This window comes from Xyrauchen texanus, chromosome 38 (assembly GCF_025860055.1).
Source record: "Xyrauchen texanus isolate HMW12.3.18 chromosome 38, RBS_HiC_50CHRs, whole genome shotgun sequence".
In the NCBI taxonomy this organism is placed as follows: Eukaryota; Metazoa; Chordata; class Actinopteri; order Cypriniformes; family Catostomidae; genus Xyrauchen; species Xyrauchen texanus.
This window is the reverse complement of record NC_068313.1, coordinates 15,998,374-16,013,720: the sequence shown is the minus strand read 5'-3', so window position 1 is coordinate 16,013,720 and position 15,347 is coordinate 15,998,374. Positions and strand designations below refer to the sequence as shown.

At 37.1% G+C, this 15,347-nt stretch overlaps 1 protein-coding gene across 2 annotated transcripts in view; it reads right to left on the bottom strand.

Moving 5' to 3' along the window:
* LOC127631799 (calcium-binding protein 8-like) overlaps nt 1-15,347 on the bottom strand; it is a 71,291-nt gene that overhangs the window by 7,556 nt on the left and 48,388 nt on the right. The gene's annotated exons all lie outside the window — the stretch shown is intronic.

Here is a 15,347-nt window from a genome sequence, read left to right as displayed (position 1 = left end):
CTTAGAATGCTTTAGAAGCCTTAACACCTTTCACCCCACTAGCTAATGCCCTGCCTACTGGGCAGGGAAAAAAAAAAAAAAAGGAGAGATAAAGCAAAGGAAAAGAATAAATAAATCGTATTTTACACAACAGCCCAGTAGGTGGCGATATGCATGAAGAATGTGAGTAGGCAGAAAACCTCTCGTGAACATACATAGGAGGGCTGTGTGAAAGTAGTTAATAGTAAAAAGGGATTAAAATATCAATCTATTTCTCATCCACACCTTTCATATTGCTTTAGAAGACATGGATTTAACCACTCGAGTAATATGAATTACTTTCATGTTGCCTTTATGTGCTTTTTGGAGCTTCAAAGATCTGGCCACCATTCACTTGCATTGTATGGACCTACAGAGCTGAAATATTCTTAAAAATTTTTTTTTTTCTGTTTAGCAGAAAACAGTAAATGATGAAAGAATTTTCCTCTTTAATATACAGAGAAAACTATAAGTAAACCATTTTTATGTACATTTTCTGAAAAACTGTAAACACTCTCTGTGGCATTTTACAATTCCTCTGTTTGTTTTGAGTGACCCATCCAGCCAAACACAACAACTAACTCAACCACTGCCATGAGTTGGGAGCGGGACTATCTATTTTTTCAAACATCATCAGACGGGGGACATTTTTGGAAGGCTATTTGAAAAGAATGTTTATTTTTGCAATTCCGTTCAGTGGCACACAAATCACATGTTTCAGTGTTAAAATATTTGAGTATCAGGGGTTAGAAATAAAAATGTCAGAGAAAATAAAATCAATATAGGCTTTGAAATTCAAAAGAAAAAGAGCAATAGTCTTATTGACTAGTCTTAACTGATGTTCTGTATTGAAAGTATTTTTATTACTCATATCCAGAGGGCGTTTATGTACTCCATCCTTTTAATTAGCCTAGCAACATTAGTCCTGCGGATTGATTTTTCACAAAGCTGTAAATGAAACTGGCTTAATGCCTTATTTGCAAAACTGTCAGGTTAGAGAACAAACAATCATTAGGAACACTGGGGAGAACTATGATACAGTTGGCTACATGTTAATACACCACTAAATCATTCAGTCTTCTCTTACAAAACAGTACTTTGGCGTTACTTTGGAACAGTGTTTTCAGATGGTAATACAATGGTACAATAGTACTTGATACATACTGAATGATTATCAAATTGCTGTACCATGGTATTTAGATGGTACGTCTGTTTAAATACCATGGCATGCTTTAAAAAAAAAATGACCATGACAATTACAAAATTGAAAGAAAGAAAGAAAGAAAGAAAGAAAGAAAGAAAGAAAGAAAGAAAGAAAAAAGAAAGTAAGAAAGAAAGTTGGTACTTTGGGGCACTTGTGTGTTTCGAGTGAGAAAAAATTAATAATTTAAAGGTAAAGTGTGTCATTTCATCCTGAAATACTATCCTACCTTAATACACACACATCTATAAGTAGGCTATAGAGAGTTGATTTTAATGAAAAGTGTAAACACTGTGTCTCTTTGGTGCTATCAAAACATTGCTCTGTTTGTTTGAGCATCCTGACCAGCCTGACATGGCAACATCAACCAATAGCATGAGTTTAGGATGGTATTATCTGTTGTACTGCCCAATGGCAGACAAAAAGAGTGTTTAAGAAATGTGTTTGAAAACAGTCATTTGCCATTATGTTTAGTGACATTAGTGGTGCAGAAATTACATACTTCACCTTAAAATCTAAATTTACTTTTCATCGAAATATCCAAGAGCAGTGATAAAATATAGAATGGAAACCCCTAACTTGATGTGACAGAGGAAGTGCAGTTCTGGTGCTCTGGAGAAAGACGTTTGACAGGACGAGCTGCCATTATGGCTTATTAGGAGAGACAGCAGGATATTACATGAGCTGGCAAACTAATAAATCTGACAAGCCATTAAGCATTACAGACTCAGTATGCTCACCTCTGCAGTAACATATCACAAGCCTCAGTGCAAAATACTGCTTTATAATACTCCATGCAAACTGCAGTAAACAGTATAATCAATTTGCATATGATTATATACAGCATTCATTCAAACATGAGGATTTAAGAAAAAAGCTCTACTGCACATTCAGGTTGTCAGGATTGTGCAATTTAATTATTTTCCTTAACAGTCCAAAATAAAAATGAAAACATCATTTGCAAAGTAACTTATTCCCATGAATGTTGATGCATGTGTCCTGGATTTACATCACAGTGGTCATGTCACAAATATTATGTGTTTATTTTTTATTATCATTTACAATAGTAATAGCAACTAGTTATTTAAATTTTCTTGAAGAAAATGTAAATGCCCGTTTACGTCTCAGCCTGATGCTAGGCTCTTCTAGGTTGTTGCTATGGTGTTTTGGGTGGTTGGTAGGTGGTTACGCAGTGGCACAAGTCAATAGATTCCACCCCCAAGTATCTGTGATATTCTGGTCATTAGAGATGGCTTGGTCCCTCATTCCTTTTTTTGGCCCATTTTATCGCCCACCAGGCACAAATTGCATGAACAATTGCTTAAAAAGTAATAGCATACATCTTTTCAATAAGACACAAAATTTGAGGTCCAAAAAAGAAAGTGGGTTTTAAGTTACATCACAAAGTTTTATACTTAAGTTTAGGGTTTTGTTTGAATCCCTAATCACAAGGCACAAGCAAGCAGCACCCAATAACAACTAAGTATAATTACTTATTAAAATGTAACCATCTCCTGGATGCTTGATCAAATCCTGATGATAAACCATCTAATTGAGCTTCCGAAGAAAGTCATCCAGGGACAGTCATTCAAACAACCCTGTTAGCAAGCCAAAAATAAAGCTGGGATACTTTTGGACGTTCCAAAGAGAAAGAGTGGGCATTCGCTGCATTGATATGACCCTCGGACAACCCCCTGCCAGAGAGACGTGTCACCCGAGGGCATTTGATCCATCTGTTTTCATCGGAGGGCATAAGAGTGGGCAGAAGACCAGCTCATTAAGTCCTCTTGCTAGATAACAAATTCCATTTTCTTTTCTTTATAACACTCATTCTTTCCAGAGTATTTATATATTTGTGATAGTGGCTGGAATGACCTTCAAGTCTAACTGGCTGTGATGGAGGCAGAGAGTAATCTTTATGAGGATGGTATGTGTGTGATGGTTGTGTCACCTGGGCCAGCCAGCCAGCCAGCCAGCCAGCCAGCCAGCCAGACCAGACAGACAGACAGACAGACAGACAGACAGACAGATAGACAGATAGATAGATAGATAGATAGATAGATAGATAGATAGATCGATAGATAGACCAAAGGAAGGAAGGACAGACAGACAGACAGACAGACAGATAGATAGACAGATAGATAGATAGATAGATAGACAGACAGACAGACAGACAGACAGACAGACAGATAGATAGATAGATAGATAGATAGACCAAAGGAAGGAAGGACAGACAGACAGACAGACAGACAGACAGACAGATAGATAGATAGATAGATAGATAGATAGACAGACAGACAGACAGATAGATAGATAGATAGATAGATAGATAGATTGATAGATAGATAGATAAACCAAAGGAAGGAAGGACAGACAGACAGATGGAAGGATGGTTAGACAGACAAACAGGCAGACAGACAGACTGATGGACGGACGGTTAGACAGACGAACAGACAGACAGACAGATAGACAGACAGATGGACGGACGGTTAGACAGACGAACAGACAGACAAACAGACAGAGAATGGACGGACAAACGGATGGATGATTCATAAGACAGACGAACAGAGAGATAGAACAGATGGACCAAAGGAAGATGATAGATAGATAGATAGACAGACAGACAGACAGACAGACAGATAGATTGATAGATAGATTGATAGATAGATAGATAGACCAAAGGAATGAAGGACAGACAGACAGACAGACAGATAGATAGATTGATAGATAGATAGATAAACCAAAGGAAGGAAGGACAGACAGACAGATGGAAGGATGGTTAGACAGACAAACAGGCAGACAGACAGACAGATGGACGGACGGTTAGACAGACGAACAGACAGACAGACAGATGGACGGACGGTTAGACAGACGAACAGACAGACAGACGAACAGACAGACAGACAGACAGAGAATGGACGGACAAACGGATGGATGATTCATAAGACAGATGAACAGAGAGATAGAACAGATGGACCAAAGGAAGATGATAGATAGATAGATAGACAGACAGACAGACAGACAGATAGATTGATAGATAGAAAGATTGATAGATAGATAGACCAAAGGAATGAAGGACAGAAAGACAGACAGACAGATAGATAGATTGATAGATAGATAGATAAACCAAAGGAAGGAAGGACAGACAGACAGATGGAAGGAGGGTTAGACAGACAAACAGTCAGACAGACAGACACACAGACAGATGGATGGACAGTTAGACAGACGAACAGACAGACAGACAGATGGACGGACGGTTAGACAGACGAACAGACAGACAGACAGATGGACGGACGGTTAGACAGACAAACAGACAGACAGACGGACGGACGGTTAGACAGACGAACAGACAGACAGACAGACAGACAGACAGACAGAGAATGGACGGACAAACGGATGGATGATTCATAAGACAGACGAACAGACAGATAGAACAGATGGACCAAAGGAAGATGATAGATAGATAGACAGACAGACAGACAGACAGACAGACAGATAGATAGATAGATAGACAGACAGATAGATAGATAGATAGAAGGATAGAAGGATAGATAGATAGGGTGAATAACAATTACATATTCCTTTATGTGACCTACTCCTTTAAGAACAATTCTGTGTCAAAATATATAAATATCCCAGCAGCTGTAAAATACCAACCCTAAATAAATGATAACAGAAGAGTTATCCTTAAGTTATCTTTACATACCAGCGCCGGCCATATCGACAGCCTCTGCTCGCCTCATGCATCAGTCCACTTAACAGTAATTAGTAACACATTAACGGATTCTCTCCTGCCAAACTGACAGCTGTGATTATTGATCCTGTATACACCAAGTCCACTACAACACTGTGTGATCTGTGAAAGAAAGAGGGTGACTGAAATTGTATAGAAAGATGAAAGAAATGGAGCATTTGGATAAAGAACAGAGATTGAAATCAAGTGTTCATATTGCCTTTAATATTTATTAGCATTATTAAAAATATTTGATTTATATGGTTTAATAAGAAGATGCTGATATTGATAACATTAAAAGGAGAGAAGGACTAAATGTCCAGTCAGTCTGTGACAAAATTAATACCAGGCATTTTTCCTTTCTGGAAAACTGCTATTGGTTACTGGTTTAACATGATTTCCAGCTGGTGGCAGTTGGTCATTAAAGCTTTGTTAACACTGGAAATATCGTACACCAATGTATAGTATCAGCCTAATAACTGTATTTGCCGATAAAGCAATTATCAGCAGATTAAACATCAGCCAATTGTTTAAAAACAGACAATGATCAGAGCAGATTGTTTCCTGTCAAAAGGGGGCAGAAAAAACCATCTGACAATTAGCTTACAACAAGCTGTGTGTGGAAAAAAAAAGTACCTTGTGTGGAATTACTTTGTACCGGGTGACAATGACAGCAGAGTTCCAATTTGTAAGCTGTGCACTGCTAGAATTTCACGAGGTGGAACTACCGTTAAAACTTTAAACACAACTAATCTGATTAATAACCTTCAAGCTCGACACAGCAAAGAACATAATGAGTTTGTTAAGGCTACAGCGGAAGCTGCTTTAGCTAAAAAGGGACACACTTCATCATTCAGAATTCAGTTAATGTGAGTTAAGAAGATTAAAAATGTAAGAAATTTGTTGTGAGCCTGACAGGCGGCTATGCAGAGTTTAGTTATAGTGAGTTAATAACGTGCTTTTTGATGAAGTGTTTTGTTTATAACTGAGACCAGTTACTCTGAAAAATGGAAGATATGTAAAGCCTTAGAGGATAAAGTAATTTTTTACATTCCTTTCGAAGTCATACTTAATTTTCAGTGATTTGAAACCAAGTCGCACAAAAGAAAAGTTAACTTAACTATCGGTATCAGTAGATGTTGTTCTAAATGATCAGATATCATATTGGCACACAAATTATGTATCGTTCATCCCTAGTTTACACTTTTTAAATGGATTGACTATCCACGTGACTGTGCATCATTCGGCAATTGATGAAACTTGTTCCGTTTGTTCAGACAGTGTATCTAAAATCAATGTGAAACATCAGTTTCAAACTTTATAGTATTTAGCTGGTCCAAGCTAGATGTCTGGAATACTAGATGGTGGGCAGAGGTCAACCTGGTACACCATCTTGGTCAATCAGTTACAGCTGGCAGAAAAACAAACAATCTACCATATTCAAATAAACAACTTGACCATCTTAAATTGGTATAAGCTGGTTGTTCTAGCAGGGCTATTACAGTATACATTACAAGTAAATTTTTCTCTCATCCATTTTACAGCCATACAAGACCCATCTACATCATAATTTGAAGAGAATTTGTGGCCAACAGTATGACCTTGTCTGACCACTCAGCCATTCAATTTCCACACATCCTCAAGACCTACTTCAGGGAATGTCAGTTAAATTATATGGCAATCACATCCATAAGTCCGCGAGCATTTCTGAACATATAATGAATAGAAGAAACCTGGTTTTATTTCTTTCCAGCCTATAACCTGGTTATCGTCCACCCCGCTCTGACTGTCACACAATGGCTGCCCTCTTGTTCAAGACACGGTGACAGGTCAATAAAAAATTACTTAAGAAAAACTAAGCCATTTCATTCCAGGAATGGACAGATCTGACAGTACACATTGTGTCACTGCACAGGCCCAGATGAAATCTGCAAACTTATTTTCCCATTTGCTGTGCTATTGATGGAGTAAAATCAGCTGGATTCCAAAGAGTTCTCCAAAAAAAATAAAAAAAGATGAATTCTTTCATTATGTACTCACCAATTCCAAATCCATATGATGAAAAGGACCAGAGAACACAAAAGGTACATTTTTGAAGAACATCCTGGTCACTCTTTTCCATATAATGAAATGAAATAAAAACTTACAACAAAAACATTATCAAATTATCATAACATGTTTACACATGAGTCTAAAGTCATACAATTGCTTTGTATGAGGAACAAAGTGGATTTTCAGTTACATTTATATTCATGAATTATATTTATATCAATAAGTTATATTAAAGGGCCCAGGATTTTTTTAAAAATTCACTTTTAGTTATACAGACTATTAGCTAAATATGTAATACTGTAAACTAAGGTGTCAGGGTTTGGCTAGTTAGCAAGTAGTCAGTAAGCCCTGCTGGTAGATGCCATAACTATACCATTATCCTGCCGAAAATCATCTTTACCCATTGCAAGTCATTCACAAGTAGTCCTCCATTATTATATATATATATATGTATATATATATATATATATATATATATATATATATATATATATATATATATATATATATATATATAAATATATATATGACATATATATATATTATCCTAGCTAGCTCACTATTTTTCCCAACTGTGATTAAACTAAACAAAATATAAATATTTCAGACTTAAATAAGCCAGAGATTGAAGACCCACCGCATCTCTAAAATCTGTTGTTTGGGAGCATTTGGCAAGGCGTTGTGAAAAAGTGCGAGCAAGAGGTGATCGAATTTATTCTGCGACTGCTACTGAGTCCTTGAATAATGAATAAAATGCGAGTAAGGGCAGCCAGTGGAGTTTCTGGTGCCCCCTAGGGTATAATAGTGCCCCCCGAGGGAGTTGGAGCCCTACGCAGACTGCGTATTATGCATATAGGAAGCGGCGGTATTGGGAGTAATATTTATACAGCAGGGGAAAATGCTAACAGATCCACCCTCTGCTCTGAAAATGTGGATATTCTGATTTTTTGGAAAATTGAGTGATAAGTAAAAGTGGTAAGCTGAAAGGCAAAAGACAGAAACCTGCACTACTAATGTCTTAATTTTGTTACAATTATTGGAATTGCACTTTTTTTTTACTTTTATTATTATTTTTGTTTTATACAATGTGCATAAAAGAAGCTCTAAGTTTTGTATTGTAATTTAGTAATTTAGAGTGCAAGTAAGAATTGTTGCCATTCAGCCACTGCGTTTTCAAAATAATTGATGTAAAGAAAGATCCCTGAACCATACTAATACCATACCGAACAAGTAAATAAAAAAATTTGGTAACACTAAGGACTGTCACAAAAATAAATAAAGAAAAGAAAAGAGAAAACACACTTGTTAATGGAACTATTTTCTTATGCCACGGATCAAGAATTGCTGATGATAGTTCAAATTAAATTATCAAATTATCAAATAATTATTCCCTTTTCTCCACAATTTGGAATGCCCATTTGCATTCTTATTCCTCATGGTGGTGCAGTGACGTGCCTCAGTCCGAGTAATGGAGGACGAATCTCAGTTGCCTCCGCTTCTGAGACAGTCAGCCCATGCATCACGTGGCTTGCTGAGCGTGTTACTGCGGAGACTTAGCACACGTGGAGGCTATTCATTCACTTAGCAACCACAAAGAAGGTAATCCACGTGACTCTACCAACCCTAACAACCGGGCCAATTGGTTGCTTAGGAAGCCTGGCAGAAGCCACTCAGCACACCATGGATTCGAACTCGTGACTCCAAGGGTGATAGTCAGGGTCTTTGTTTGGTGAGCTCCCCAGGACTTCATGTTTCTTGTATATCATCGCAATTACGGGAGTCAGTCCTGTATTCTGTACACACATGGAATGAAAATTGTAGGGGATTTACTCCTGCAATTAAAAGCAGTGGTCTCTCCCGAAAATGACTGTCACTGAAGTGTATGACATTGAGTGAATGACTTTGCAAGACTGCTAACAATGAGCCATTGTGCATGCTTAAAGAAAATGCATCCAGGTATATTTATAGCAGAGGGGCATTTTAATATGATAGAACAAGCCTTGAAAGTACTCATAAGTGCACAAGAGTTATGATCTGCCATGTGGTTTGAATGCACCTCATTTCCAGTGTCAGAGTAAAAGAGATCAGATCGTCCTTGTTGAAATAGGGGATTGTGTCTCTCATCAGCCAATCTGACCATATGAAAGAGCCAATCCCTAGTGGTTTATGCTTACTTTAACCCAAACCTACAAACAAATCAAAGTAAAGGCATTCATGAGAGAGAGAGAGAGAGAGGATATTTGCATGTGCTAATGCACTTGGTGCTATGTTAGAAAGAGAGTTCTGATTTGGGCAATTTTGTGCACACGCTGTCATAAAGTGAATGGGTGGCAGTAGTATGATGTGACCCCATACAATGTGTACACTGTTCAGCAATAAACATGCCAGAGGATGTATTAGACAAGACCTCTCCCTGAATCTCTTCTGAAGCTGGAAGCTTGGGCTCTGCGGTTACACGACAGTGTTCCAATTAATGTTGCAGTGCGGAAATCAATTTGTTTGTTGAAATGTTTATATTTAAAGGTCACCAGTGGTTGTATGTGACAACCAAACTTTGGTACCAACAAAAAAGCCATCCATCGAGCAGTAAATATGGAAATATTAAACTTGACAACAAGGACAGGTGAGCTGACTACATACAATTATAAATAAACTAAAGAGTAAGCAACACTTCCTAACTTCTGATTCAGATTTAGAGTTTTCACCCCATCTATGGCAATCTCACAGAGAAAAAAACAAAGGGAATATAGCAGGGACAGTAACACCACCACCCCTAAAGCATTAAATGAAGATACTTATCAAGTAGAGATAAAACAACTTACAGTACCCGCCATATACCAAGTGTGTAACAAGTAGTACATCACAATGCAGACATGTCCAATGGATGAAGACAGTTCAGCAATTGACCATTTCAAGGATGTGAACAATCACAAAGGAATTTGTTAGTCACATTTAGAGCTCTGCCTCTCAAACTTACAATTAGTTGGCAAAAATGGTTCACCTACCAGAGATAAGATGTGAGCTACAGTTGTTAGTACTGCACTTGTTAGTCCCTTGCTTCATTGCGGCGGTTCATGCATCCATTTGTGGTTGCTCTTTCGTTAATCTAAACACTTTGATTTCTGTTAGTTCCAGGCATCAAGGTAGCATCCAGCCATCATAAAACATTGACCAAATTGTAATAATGGCATACAATTGCAATTGTATTAACGCTAGTAATGTTAATCATATTAAAGTAACTATTAATGAAACGCGAATACACTTAAAAAGAAAAGTCAATTTACATTCAGATAAAGCAAGCTTACTCATTATCTACAAGGATATTTAATAGGCCGGGGGAAAGCCTGCACGACGGGCATGATGATTATATCATTAAATAGTGTGCATTTATGTATGATGACATTCAATGCGTTCAAGCTCTTTGCTGCAGTTTGAAGGCAATGGTAATTAATAAAAAACAGTGTGCCTCAAAGTATGACGAGACGCTCAATGCATTTAAGTTTTCTGCTGCAGTTTGATAGACAGTGGTCATTAACATAAAACAGTGTGCATTAATGTATTACAAGACCATCAATGTGCTCAAGTTCCCTGCTGTAGCTCGATGCGTAATCTTCTCAGTCCTGACTGGTGCCTCACTTGTCTGTTCAGACTTCATCCAAAGAAGGCAAGGGCAAACTCTCGAATTTATTTATTTATTCATTTAATTTATTTATTTCTCATATTTTTCTTGTGGAAAAACAGCCATCAAAACAGGAACAGGTTTCCTGGTGCAGTAGCAGCCATGAAGTGCAGCCAGTACCTCTTAAATAGAGAGGACTTCAGGCATTGGTTAGATACTTTGCCCTCATCTAATTGGCAGCCTCACACAAGAAATACAAAAGCAAAAGTGCAGGGGTTTGTATGAAGCTGCTTAGAATTGACACATTTAAGACTAACATTTTACTCTTATTTTGCTCTTATTCCTAACCTTAATTTTAAGTGTCATTCATAAAGGTTCAAAAGTGTTAAAACTTGGTCTCTAAATGTTTTAAGATCACTGGAGAGGTATCCTAACCTAATTAAGAGTAGCACGATGACAAAGCTGTGTGAAGACATATGGAATTTATCTGTTGCACATATGTGGAATTTGGGCAAATGTGATTCATAGTCGAGTTAACAACTGAAATCTACCAACATCATTTTTTAATTGTATCACCTTTTTTCAATTAATAAATGCATTGAAACTCATTGGGAAAGCAACATTAAGCATTTGAAAAAGTTTGATGGGCAACTTGTCTAATAAATGCAAAGAAACTCAATAATTATTTTTTATTGTGCTGCTCAAAAGATACAAGGTTCCTTGATCTCACAAATAAATAATCTTATAATATCCATGATTCACTAAATATATAATTCAATCCATATAAAATTCAATACATAATATTTCCCTTTGTTTTACTTTGGAACAACAGATATAGGGTAGTTACTTTACTACCTCAAATATGTCACTTTACTCACAGCTGATTGGTTCAGTATCTGTTTACTTTTTTTAACCAGAATAAACATGCTCTGAAGCATGTTAGCCATGCAGCATAAGCTACCACAGCGATTAATACCATTAAAAACTATTCTTATTTTTAGCACAAAAAAGCTTTGCTCAGACTAAACTTAAACCTCCCTGGGTACTAAAACCAGCTGTGTGAGACAGGCCTCAGGGGTTGTACAATTAATCAGAATTGTAGCGTTTAGGATAATCTCTGACTTTCTTCTTGCCCATCCAAGAGAGCCAAGATATTTTAGATATTGGGTGAAAATGTTTTGCTGCTGCCCCATGCATCTGTGCTGACCAAAATGCAAGCTATCATGATAATTGCATAGTATTAATGTCTGAAATGGATAGTGATACATAGCACAAGATTATTTCTAGTGTACAAAGGCCCCTCCTACAGTTTCATGAGTGTAGTAACTTAATCATCTTCTCATTCAGTTCCATTATGTGTGCTGTCAGTAAGCCTATAATGAAGAAAAAAGCTTTATGTCACAAAAGCAATGCAACTTATGATCAAGGCAGATCAATGCTCTAAACTGCTATTTCTTTGAAAGCCATGCAACAACCTAGAGCAGCTATGATATGTACAGTAGTAGAGCTTTCATAATGGCAACTCAAGCAAAAGCCATATTACAAATTGATTTCTTTTATATCTTATTTGTTTTTCCTAGATATCAAAGGGATTAAACGGAGTGCAAATGATTCTCAGATTTTTCTCCAGAGAAATAGACCCCCTTGATCTCATGGGTCTCATCCAGGGTTTTGGAAGTGATCATCAGAATTTTAAACTGTGCTCAGAAGCGACAAGAAACCAAAGGCTCAGAACTCCTGAGCTATGACAGAGCAACCTATTGAGCAATAAACTTTTCCTCTGGGTAATTAAAAAACCCACCAAATTACTCCAACTGTTAATTAATGTAGATAAAATCTTCAGGAAAGACAGAGATCCCCACAGATCATTATTGTGTCACAAACTACTTTTTAGAGTTTTGAGGACATACAAACACATACTGTAAACAAATATATATATATAAAAAAAACAGCATGTGACTGTCACTTCTTTGTTTTCCAGCCGAATCGTATCAGCATGTCTCTCCAGCAGCAGAGCAGAATTTGTCGGTGCGTCAACATTGTCGGTGCGTCAAATGAGCTCCACGGAAACTTCGCGTCCCTTTGACACACTGCTTTAATATGCATTTGCTATAACAGTGCTGCATACTGACCGTGACAATAAAGAGTGAATACATTGCTCCAATACATGTAAATTTATACACAATTATTGGCTGTTCGCCCCCTGTGTGGACACTGCACTGAATTACTACTGTTTCAACAAGGATAAACTGTATATGCTAAAAACAAGATGACTGGAATATAGCTAGATTCAGTTCTTGTCACAGTTCAGTTCAGTCATGGCATGAATTATTTACTATTAACGGCAGCATAATAACTACTAAAGGAATAGTTGACACTAAAATAAAATCTCAGTCATCATTTACTCACCCGCATGTCGTTCCAAACCCCTGTAACTTACTTTCCTTCAAGGAACACAATAGTAATTATTTTTCTGAATGTCAAATCTGCTCTTCATTTTTTCATACAGCGCAATAATGCAGTTATATTGGCTATCAAGCTCTAAGAAAAGGCCAATAAAATAGTCCATACAACTCATGCACTATATTCCAAGTCTGCTGAAGCCAAACAATAGCTTACAAAATGTAAGCCATTATTCAGAGGAAATCTTGCTTTTTGGTGTTGCTCTTGAATCGGGACATTTGTGCACATTGAAACAAGGTGCTTTGTGATTGGCCATGAGAACACGATTATGTTTGACATCATTAATGTCAAGCTGGTACAATGCATCTTCATGCACCAAGTTTAAAAGTGTGAATGCACAAATGAGATGTGAGAGCTTTTTGTGGTTTGGAACAACATAAAGATGATTCAATGATGAAATAATTTTCATTTTTGGAAGAACTATTCCTTTAAAAGTACATTAATGCACACACGAGAGAATACAATAAGCACAACACATGAATATCATGAAAATTATATTAATAATCATATAACGCAATGAAATCACTCGACCTGCTAAATGTCAACCTGCTCTTGCAGATAAAAATCCCAAATCTATCTTCCCATAAAACTGGCACATTCCCAGCATTCAACATTCTCTGGCTTTGGCTAGCATGCAGAGAATGCTGAAATGTTCAAACGTGAACATCCTTCAACTTAAAGAGATAATCATATCTAATAATAACCAATTAAATTTGTGGTTATTTCCGCTATGCTGTCAGTCCTGCTGAGGGAGGATGTGTGTAACTCTGTGTTTGTGTGTGCCTGATTGTGTGTGTGTGTGTGTGTGTGTGTGTATGAGAGGGAGTGCAGTAATTTTCTCAGTGTGTATGTGAGTGACAGCTGCCACACTGGGATTGTGGAAACAGGCATAACTATGAGAGCTTTGCTAATTGCTGAGTGAAAGCTCTCAGCCCATTCTCAACTCTTGCCACCATTTCAGAGGGCCAAAGAATGAAAATGAAATGTAACACTGACTGACACAGACACTCAAGATGACTGTGAAAGAAACAATGGAAGATGCAGAATCATTTGAGAAAGAGAGAGACTGTGAGGAAAGAAGGTAATGCACTACAGAAAGCTTCAGAGTGATCTATTGAAGTTTAGTCTACAGCTCTTTGCTTTTCAGTACAGCATTTAGCATCAGACTGATCAGACATTTCTCTCCCTTGTGAGTTGAATCAATGCCCTACATAATCAAAACTGTCAGGCACCATTAGAAAGCTTGAAACATCAATCTACTTATCCAAGAGAGCAGCTTTTCCTGCAAAAAAAAAAAAAAAAACAAATCCAAAAATCCAAATCAAACAGCAATCATCAGTAATGAACCTGAAGAGAATGGGTCAGCTAAGATCAGTCATCATTTGCTCACTATTTCAAAACAGTGAGCAAATTTGGTTCTCTTTCTTCTATGGATGAGAAAAGATATTTTGCAGAATGCCCATGTAGATCTTTTCCATACAACAAAAATGAATGGGGCCACGAAAAGCACTATAAAATACTATAAAAGTAACCAATATCACTTCCTTGTCTTCTGAAGCCATATTGCTTTTTATTACACTATCTGTTAGGTTTAAGGTTTAGGATAGGGAGGTATATATTTTTTTAATGATTTAAAACTCAATACTTTTGAGTACAATACACTTTAAAAAATAGATATGTTTTGGAGAAAATTTAACTCACTTTTAGCACCACTTTACGAGTTCACTGGTTCATATTTTGTGCAACACAGTCTCATTTAACTGGTCTGCATATCAGACGTTTGTGCACATTGAAACAAGGTGCTTTGTGATTGGCCATGAGAACACGATTATGTTTGACATCATTAACGTCAAGCTGGTACAATGCATCTTCATGCACCAAGTTTAAACGTGTGAATGCACAAATGAGATGTGGTTTGGAACACATGGACTGCAGATGTGACTTCTTTTTAATGTAATTCACAAACTTCACAAAATCCAGCATTTTCTTCCTTCAAGCGCTCATCTAATATCTTCCTCAAAAGCGCATATTCTATTAGCAAGAATCAGAACTGCAGGATCAGGATCAAAAGTTCTTCTAATCTACAAATTATGACGGTCAGTACATAAAAATCCAAGCAGTCAGTCCAGGATGTTTAAACTGTCAGGTGATTGCTGCTGCTTGTGCTGGATACGCACGAGCGAGTCAGTGCAACTTCAAAGTAAAGGGGCTTTGTGTGTGCTATAAGTAAATATCATATTCATACACTGTATGTACAATTG